Source organism: Apaloderma vittatum, unplaced genomic scaffold (genome assembly GCF_000703405.1).
Source record: "Apaloderma vittatum isolate BGI_N311 unplaced genomic scaffold, ASM70340v1 scaffold12992, whole genome shotgun sequence".
Classification (NCBI taxonomy): Eukaryota; Metazoa; Chordata; class Aves; order Trogoniformes; family Trogonidae; genus Apaloderma; species Apaloderma vittatum.
In genome coordinates, this window is record NW_009704222.1 from 41778 (window position 1) to 52540 (window position 10763).

Here is a 10763-nt window from a genome sequence, read left to right on the forward strand (position 1 = left end):
GTCTTTTCCAACCTGAATTGTTCTATGATTCTATGATTCTAAGCCACATCTCAAATCCTATGTTAAGTTTTGGGCCCCTCACTAGAAGAAAGACTGCGGTGCTGAAGCGTGTCCAAACAGGGGCAACGAAGCTTGTGAAAAGTCTAGGGAACAAGTCTTATGAGGAGCGGCTGAGGGGTGGCTGAGGGAACTGGGGTTTTTCAGTCCGGAGGCTGAGGGGAGACCTTCTCACCCTCTGCAACTACCTGAAAGGAGGCTGTAGTGAGGTGGCAGTCGGTCTCCCAAGTAACAAGTGATAGGACAAGAGGAAATGGTCTCATATTGTGCCAGGGTAAGTCTAGATTGGATAGTAGAAAAAATTTCTTTGCTGAAAGGGTTGTCAAGCATTGGAGCAGACTGCCCAGGGAAGCGGTTGAGTCACCATCCCTGGAGGTATTTAAAAGATGTATAAATGAGGTGCTTAGGAACGTGGTTTAGCAATGGACACAGCAGTGCTAGATTAATAGTTGGGCTGGATGATCTTAACGGTCTTTTCCAACTGAAACAATTGTAGGATTCTAAGATTTTAAACATGCTCAGAATTGTTATTAGTAATGTGAAAAACGGTGTCGCACATTCTGCTACCATGGAAGATTACTATGTGCTTTGCACATCTAAACACTTCATGTACTCTTGAGTACAAACACCTTTAAAGAACCCTCAGAACAGGACATTAGCCCACAATGCTGTGTACCTAGTGAAAAATACATTTCATTTAAAGGATGAGTACATTGCTTATACGAAATCAAGTCCAAATGAGACAGTGAAGTGATACAAGCCTAGTTCTAACTATACAAAGAAGGTGGTTTTATTTGTGTTTAAGTGATTTGATGGTCTCAAGCACAGGTGCTAATCATCATGACCTTCTGAGACTATCAAAGTTACTCCTATTTGGACCTATTTGGAGGTAGAGAACTTCAGGCATCAAATAAAGGTAGAATTACTTGATCTAGAAAAATAATTTGGGTGTTATCATGGAAGAAGACATTTGCAATTTTTAATACGCATTAAAACAACAGAAAATACATTAACCAAGCCTGTCAAACTCTAGCATACCTCTCCACTTCAGGCCGAAGGGTCTTCTCTCTTTCCAGCATGGCAATAATAAGCTTTCCCCATTCTTTTTCTATATCATTTGGATGGTAGCCTTGAGGAAGTTTGATGCGTCCAAATTCTATCCAGACCTTAACAATTCATATAGATGTGTTATCTTAAGCCACGCAAAGTGAACTTCTCTACATTTCAACACGTGTTAAAACTTACCTCTAGCAGTTTATATAGACGTTTAATTTTTGATTTATCTGTCTCCTTTGGTGGAATTTCTGTTTCTTTAAACTGTAAATATTGATTATAAAGTGCCTACAGAAATATAAAAAACATCACCAACTTTTACTTAGAGTGGACATAACACTATTATTTAAACCCTTTCCTAATATTCTTCATAAGCTTATGTTCTTATACTGTTCTACTTGAGTTCTATAAATATCGATCAGTGACAAGCCAAAGATTTTCTTTTGATTGTTCATAAGTTAGTAATGTATTTATTGCACTTTGAAAAGGTTAAGGAGTAGCACTGTTCCACAGCTGATAAATCAACAAGCACTTCATTTGTTCAAGCATGCTTTGAGTCAGCAAGATAAAGTGTCATACCAACAAGAAGTTTAAGACACCACACCTCACCTTCAATTCCACTGGATTGTTGGGAAATGTTCTGTCAGACATTATCGTGACATGGTGTCTGATCCACTGCATGAGGTAGTTCACCATATTCTGATATTCAACCCATTTGACTTCAACATCCTACCAAAGCACAACCCAGATCACAGATCAGAAGAAAATAATCTCAGAGCTCATTTTTGCTTTATCTTTGAAGTGTCTTCACACACATAGAAAAGAAATTTCTAGACCCTGCAATTCTGAAATAATATTTACTTGCTCTTTACAGCTCACTTAAAGCTTCCAAACATATGATTTCACTCTTCAGTTTTGGTCCCAAATAATTCCACAGAAAACACAACATTTTCTAGTTAAATAAATTTTAAATTGGTAAGAATCAGAGAGGCACAATTTATAGGTAAGAACTTGACTCTACCTTTCTCAAACTTCATGTATGTTGCTTTTAGTTAAGCTCTTTGCACAAATATTTTCATGTGCAGAACATGAAATAGCTGCTGAGCCTCTAAAATCTCAACCTAGAAAATCATGTCAAAGAAAAGTGCAACAGCAGTCCTACAGAAGATCCTGGAGCTGAGATCAAGAATTTTATTAATGAAGCTCATACACTGCACAAGCTTTTCTTCTCCTACTTACATTTGCACTGATGCCTTCACCACCTTCTGGTACTTTGGGAAATGCATCATAAAGTGATGAGACATAAGTTATTACCGATTTCTCATCAGGTGAGGAAACATCAACATCTAAAAGAACACAACAGAACAGCGCTTTATCATGAAGTTGTTTCAATGCTCACCAATGTGACACAACCTGCAGGCAGATTGGACTTTGTTTTAATGTTACTGTTTTTGTAACAAAGTCCTTTGCAGCTATCTTACCTTCAGGATCCAGAAGTCTGGCAACGCCAAGTTTTTCTGCTACAAAAAAAGCATGTTCTAAATTTGCAAGGTTGCTTTGAACAGCAACGGTATTCATGTCTATCAGGTCCGGCCTGTCAAATAAAAACAGTAACACTTGATTACAACTCTTCATCAGTTTTAAATCACTACTGTGTTAGTAAATCAAACCAAGAGCATGGATGGACACAGCAACAGAGATTTCATTTAAATAGATTTCATTAAAACCAGCTGAGATCAGTGCCAAGTGATAAACACAAGCAGCAGGCAACTACAACACCATCAGCTCTTCTTTAAGTAGAAGCTAAAATTTCTCACCATCCCTTACATGTATCTCTATTCTCTTCCGCATTCCTGTGCATTGCTATTGTATTATTATGCCTTTCCACTGTTATCCTTTCCAATGCCCTTGAGAAGGTTAAACTCACTTTTCTCTTAGGACTCAATTCCATGAGGAAGTTCATTTCTACTGCTTTTACAAGTTTCTAGTCACTCTGCACCAATGTCTTCAGCACATGCGAGAACCCACACAGAAACAAGTTCACTCACAAAATCATCAGTTTAACCCGGAAGACAAGTGTTCTTACTGGGTTTTAAAGAAGCCTTCTTCAAAGTGCATTGAAGTCCTGCTTTCCGATATACATTGCTGCCAGTTCTCTTGTAGACAACCCTCAGCACCATGCGCTGGGGCTAAACTTCACCACCAGCAACAACACTCTCGTTGTAATGGAATATTCCTCTTAAGCAAATTTTGCCTATAAGTATTTTTAAGGCCAAGAAGTAATATCCTGTATCAACATCACTACTTTAATGTTTTAAATTAATGTAAAACTTCAAAATTAATATTGTCCTTTAGGTTTGCTATGTGGTACTTGGCTTTTAGATCTTGCAGTTCTCAGGGCTGAGTGTTACAGCCTGCCTCTTCTACCACCAGGAATCCTCTTAGACATAACAACTAAAAGGAAAAAGTGATTTTCAAAGACATTGAGCGAAAACTTATCCCACTAAGCCAAGCAGAGTCACAAGGGTCTAAAATCTTTGCTACTGGTATCCTATGCTATTGAAAACCAGACCAACACTGAAATAATCCTAAAACAAAACCCACAAAGAAATAAAGATGCCATATAAGGTTTAGTGAACAGCCCTTAAATTTTCACATTTTTCTTTCACTATTTTCTTAGTTTTACCTAGAAGAAGCTTTAAATAATTTCAACAGAGAGAAACAAAACTGTTAAATATCACATTGTTCAAAATGAATGGTAACATTTCATTTGGCAATAGCACAAACTCCCTTGATCACAAAATGGTATTAACTTTGGGAAACTCAATACAAGCTTGCCTCTGAATTAAATACAAGGAACTGTAAATAAAAATATATTTCTTTTCAGCCATTTAGAATCACTGTCTCCTTGTGCTCTTTAGAAAAACAACCCTTCAAGATAGATAATAATACTGCACCTATTATTTCTTGAAAGAACATTTAATTAGTAATAAAACTTAAGTGGTGTAAAAAGAAACATAATCCTCCTAAACCAGCGGGACTTTCCACTTTCAATATGCTTAGCGGGAGCATGATGAAGCTCACCCCATGCTTCTCTGAATTTCTCTGCAACGAAAACAATGTAACGAAACCAGTATCAGCTGTTGCTCTTTAGCAGCACAGAATATCCATGAAAAATAAAAGGCAATACTGGAAAAGGAAACAGATCACTCCAGTCTCCTATTTCAGACACAATAATGGAGATGGTATGAATAATAGAGATTGCTTTCATAGTGCAGTTTTTACAAGAGAAGCTGGTTTCTGTAAGCACCCACTGTTGGGTTTAGTTATTTTTTTCACCTGCATTCTTTTTCATTTGTTTTGCAATTAATAAAAATGGCCCAGAAATCACTTATGCTGCCTGTTTGGTTGCCAACTCTCAACAAGAAAGCACAAGTTTTAAAAAGCTTTGACTATTCCCAGAAACGGGCTGTGAGCTGCAGAGACACTGACACGATGCTCTCCTTAGAATAAAGCTTTTATTTAGATGAAGAAGAGGTAAGGTTTTTCTCACCGTGACACCCGTAAAGACCTATAAAAACAACCGCCGTTGTGCAATACATTAATTTACATCAGTGCTGTGGCTTCATCCCCCACCCCCAGGCTGAAGAGCCCACTCTGTGAGATGCCACCTCCCTTTCAAACACACTTTCCCAGCCCTGTGACTCCTACCCGCGTGGGGTTATTCCAGTTCTCCTTCACGAACAACAGAAATTTGCAATGAATATTGCAGTTTTCAGTTAATTATACACTTAACACACGGCATATCGACCTAGATTAACTGTTCTGTATTTATCTAAAGTCTCGATCTTCCAGAAAACACTACAGAAGATAGGATTTGTCTCTGCCTTGACAGTGCTTGCCTTCGGTTTTTTGAAGCAGACAGAAGGCTCAACAGCTCACCAAGAATGAGTCCATCGACAGTTTATAAAAGGGAAAAGACAGGAATTTCGACTTGAATGCAAAAGCACCTGGTACTGCCCATGGAAAGGGCACACTGAAAGGGGCTTGGGACTTCCACCCTCTGCTCTTCCCAAACAGCAGAGGGATACGTTGCAAAGCCACAGGAAAAGGAGCTAATGTCCCAGAGCTCAGTAAAAGACTTTACTTTTAGCTCCAGAAAAACATATTCAAAAAGACACGGCTCAGGAAATCCATCACTGATTGCTACATTGCTCCTTTTGTTTGAGAGCATTTTCTCATGATTTTAAATAAAAATAAAAGACAGCTTTATCTGCTGTAAGCTTGCAGAGATACCTGTCCATCAAGGGAATCCAGAATTACTGAGCACAGAATGTGCACTGTGAGTGCTCTGGGGCTGGACTGTAAAGACAAACATTATCTTTATCTTTACTATTATCTTCAGTATTCCATTTTCTTTAATATTGCCATTATATTTAGTATTTCATTTCTCCTTTGAATTCTGAAATACTACTAAATGGTTAAATTGCTGTTAGAACCATAGAACAGTTTTGGTTGGAAGAGACCTGCAAAATCGAGTCCAACCACTGTCCTAGAGTATCCTTCCAATCACATTTCATTGTCGTAATTGAAACAGACACTACATTTAAAAGCATCATTCTTCATAGCAAACATTTTCATTTTTAAGGCTAAAGAGAAAATATATGAGCTTTGTAGAACCTATTTGTCATGTATTATAAATATATTTTACATCAATTTGCATAGAACTATTAAGTGGTTTTATACATAAGTCAAGAACAAATTAAATTAAATGCACTTTAAGTAAAAGACGATGACTCTACCTTCTGTCATAATATTGTGAGTCATCTTATAAGCAGGTTTTTGAGTGGGCTGGGGCTCTGCCATCAAAACACACACATAAACATCCCAAACACCAGCCGAGTTGGAACATTCCATGCAAAGGAGCTGGTTCTGCTGCAGCCACACCTAAGTCAAGGGTTTAGCTTCTACACTGTGACTCATTAATCATTCAATTTATACAAAGATCCTGACATTCCAGATCTTAGCGTAGGTGTTAGAAATTAGACACAATTTGTATCAGAAACGAGGGGAAAAAGATGTAATTAATACCACTTCAATCAGCAAACTGACAAAATTATCATCAATTCAAGAAAATAAATTCCTAGCACCCCAAAGAGAAGTGAAAAATACTTGCAAGACAACATAAAGAAATAAAGGGGCTTAAAATGCACGTTACATGGATCAACTGCAGGCTTTCTGCTCTGCAAAGACTCTTGGAAATCGGAGTTCTGCATAATGAATAAAGTTAAGCACATGTATTAATGTATATAAATATCTGAGGGGTGGGTGTCAAGAGGAAGGGGACAATCTCTTTTCAATGGTGTCCAGTAATAGAACAAGAAAAAATAGGTTTAAGTTAGAACATAGGAAGTTCCACCTCAACATGAGGAAAAACTTCTTTACTGTGAGGGTGACGGAGCACTGGCACAGGCTGCCGAGGGAGGCTGTGGAGACTTTCAAAACCCACCTGGATGTGTTCCTGTGTGGCTGCCCCAGGGGATCCTGCTCTGGCAGGGGGTTGGACTAGATGATCTCTAGAGGTCCCTTCCAATCCGTAACATTTTGTGATTCTATGTGAATCTTCCCACAGCCAGAACCTAGTACTTAGAAAAACAGTTCAAGATCCAAACTAGCGGCTACAATATTTGCCCATTAAAAGGCTATATTTGAAAGGAATTACATTTGAATTTCAAAGTGGAAAAAAGATATTCAACTAAACTTCTGTTTTCCCAGTCAACAGTCTCCTCTTCCCTGTTCCTAGATGACAGCTGCCTAAGTTACAAGAGTGTTTAACTTTATTAAAACATACACACATCAGAGTAATATTCTGCATGAAAATACTGTTAACGAGTTCAGGAGGCTGTCAAGCCTGAAGTTATCTACATGAACCATCCTTGCTGTTTAATCTGCACAACTCCGTTTCAGTCAAAATTCTGGATGCTGTCTGAGCAATATCTGCAATTAGAAGGATACTTCTTTCTGGGCTTATATTGAGCAGAAATATTAATTTAGTGAGTTTCAAGCAAAGAAAACATGACTAAAGATGCAGAGTGAAGTGTACACGTCACTATAGTCCAGTTAGCTTTTCCACTGTCATAATTAGAAAATGCCTATAAAAACTAAACAAACTCTTCGCTTCATTGTTCACAGACAACTGAAAAGGATGGGTGCCAGAAAGACGCAGGCGTTTTTCAGGGCTGGGAGACCTACTGAAACAAATAAAAGACCATGTTAGAATACATAGTCATAAAATAGTTGGGTTTTTTTACGGACGAGAATAGAGAGACTTCTCAGACAGGATTCAACACATATTACAGAAGGGAGCAAAAGAAATATATTATCATCTACTCTAGAGATTTTGGTTAAGAGTAGAAAGATTGCAAAGAAAGTAATCCGAAAATAGTAAAAGTCCACGTAAAATAGAAATTTTAGCTCTATCTCTCCTAACATGTACCTCCTGTTACTGTCCCAGGAACTCCACAAATGAGATGATGAAGCAAAAGCTATTAAACCTACTACTAAGTAATACCTACCATTCAACTCATTCCTTCACAGAGTTTCTATGATTCTGAAAGATACAGAAACAAAGAAAGTTGCGAATGCAGGAATTTCTGTGCAAAGACTACCAGAATGAATAAAAAGTTCTGTCAAAATCTAGGAGGTAGGAGCAGTGAAATAACTTATAGTCACCACAGCTACTCCAGAATCCAGTCTAAAGTATCTCTGTTCCTCTGTTCCTCCTATCTGCAGAACAACTTGACTGAAGTCATTCTTTTCCCAGCTATTATGCCAGTAAAGAGCCACTGGCTTAGATGTGTGAGCTTGGCAACTAATGGTTGTGCGAAGGACCCACAGAAGACCCCAGGGAAACCCTTTAGGTACTGGAAGCCCAAAGGTCTCTGGGAAATCAGTCAGTTTTTCTGAAAGGAAAGATGGAGAGGGACTTTTTACAAGAGCATTTAGTGACAGGAAAAGGGGTAGAGGCTTTAAACTGAAAGAGGGCAGATTTAGATTAGATGTAGAGACGTTCTTTTCTGTGAGGGTGGTGAAACACAGGTTGCCCAGAGAGGCTCTGGATGCCTCCTCCTTGGCAGTGTTCAGATGGAGCTCTGACGAACCTGGTCTAGTGGGAGGTGTCCCAACCCACAGTAGGGGGATTGGAATGAGATGATCTTTATGGTACCTTTTAACCCAAACCATTTTGTGATCCTGTGAGTTTCAGAAGTGCTCAAAAATATTTTTATCAGCTTATATGCAGAGTCAATGTTTGAGAACTTATTAAAGAATTTGTCTCCACATCAGCTACAAATTCAAGTCTTGCTCAGAAGAGCTTGCTAAAAAGCCTCCTTTGGAAACACTGAGGTATCAACACATCGGGAGGGACTCCTGGACTTCAACTAAGACGCACGTTCTTGTGGGCATTTCTATTGATGTCCACTGTTTGTGGGTGCAGTGCTTTGTACATTGTCAAAACCATGAGATCTAGTTATAGTGTTGGAGATACCCTTTGCTAATGCATGTGCCTACCACGGTTACTTTCTTGATCTTTCTTCCACTATCATGTAGGAGCTTCCCATGTCTTACGGAAAAATAGGACATATAGGACTAGTTTCAGAGAACTTGGAAACCCAAGTTTAGGAAGCAGAGTAGTTCAGATTTCCTTCCACATAGACTTATTACTTACAGAGGAGGAACAGGAGAGTTTCTGCTCAAAAATGGTAAGCAGGTATGACTTTCTGGCACTAAGGAGGAACATGTTATCACATCAAAGACCGTAACACCAACACAAGATTCTGTAGCGGGTTCCTCGGTGTCACAAACCCTATGCTAAGGAGAGGAGGTACAATGTGCATTCCTGAGTCAACACTAGGCTACTACCCCTCCTTTCAGAAGATTCTTTATAAAACTGTGGGTTTGTCTCAGGAAGATCTATGGACAACAAACACACATAAGGAAGTTTTCACTGAGTTTCTTGCTCTATGTTGAGAAAAAACCCTTCAGTCTCAGACTTCAGTACAGAACTGTGAGGCCTAATTTTCATGCCAACATCTGCAACTGGCAAAAGTTAGATTTTGAACTAGATGTTCAGATATCTGAACCAGGTGACCTTTCTTGTCTGAATTTCCTTGGCACTGGTCCTTGGGCTCATGTGTCTTGCTACAGGGATAGTTTCGCACACTACTCACAAACTCTTGAGTAGAAAAGCTGGAAAACTAAACATGAAAGACACATCATAGACAGAAGTGTGATGGATTATCTAAATGAAGAACTGGCTGCAGCTGTCCTTCAGAGCTAATAGTCAAAGAACAGATGGGACTTTCAATTTATAGTTAAAACACTATTAAGTCGAGTTGCCCAGAAGAGGAGCTTTCCATGGAATAATATGTAGCCAGGCCTGACCATCAGTCATCAGCCTCGAGAATTCACAGGTTATGTAACTGTAGATTATAACTTTTACAGAGACTAGTTTTGGTTCTTTCAAACAGATTCACCAGGATGTGTCAAGAAAGAACTGAGAAAGATTTGAGAGCTTCCAGCTTTTATACTTCTGCAAGATCACAAGGCCTCTACTACATGATATGAGGACAAGGAAAGCAATAAGGGCTGAGAGTCAGCTCCAGATCCAGACACCTAAATTTAGGCGTATGCATTCAAGCATCTAGATGTTTTTCACTGTAGTCGGTGGAAATGTGGTCAATGTGTCTGATGTAACCTATCTTGTGAGGTATCCAGTATCTAGGAATAACTTCAGAGTGAGTCAAATCCACTGACCATACTGAGTAGAAGTTTAGATAACAGTAAAACTGTCATCAAATGTTCCACCTCAGTGAACATGCATGTTTTGAGACCGAGATTCACAGAAAAATAAAGCAATGCTGGACATTTTAAATGTAGAATTGTTTAACTGGCTCTCACAGACTTGATAACAATGATTACTGTAGATTTGCTTAGGACTTCTGGAAGACTTTCTCATTTCAGTAATACAAAACAAATTCAAAAAGGCTACCAAAATTACAGCATTGTAATTAAGGAGAGGTATAGTATGTCAAGTCTGGTGGCTCATCATTCAGCATTTGTCTGAAAGTTACAAGGTGAAAGCCGACGAAAAGTACGCCACAAAATTCTCTCTTGGGCAACTGATAAGAGATTATTTGAAGGAACTTAGATAAATATTTGATTGCTTTTCAGGAGTATCTTTTTTGTGGGGTTAGCCATGGAAAAATTTCATGTTATCTCAAATGTGAGACTGAAATGACTATTCAGCCACAGATGTCACAATAATGTCTTCAACATGGCGTGGGGACACAAAAACTACCCCAACACATCAAACCACTGGGTGAAATTGAGCAGTGTCACCACTGCAGTTAGGCAACACTTCCGAATTCAGGGAAAATTGAATCAATTTTCTAGTTGAAAACTGTCGTTATAGAAAAGCTTTATCCTTACAACTGTGATAAACCAAAAGGCCTGCTGCTGAATACAGCTCTGCGTCTTGCTTGCTCAAGTACGTGGCAAATTCTTTTCTCAAGCTCTGCAGGTCCCCAGCCTCAGTGACATACTGTGTTAATGTATTTCACATCATCATTATGACTTGTACACTCTTTTTGGTT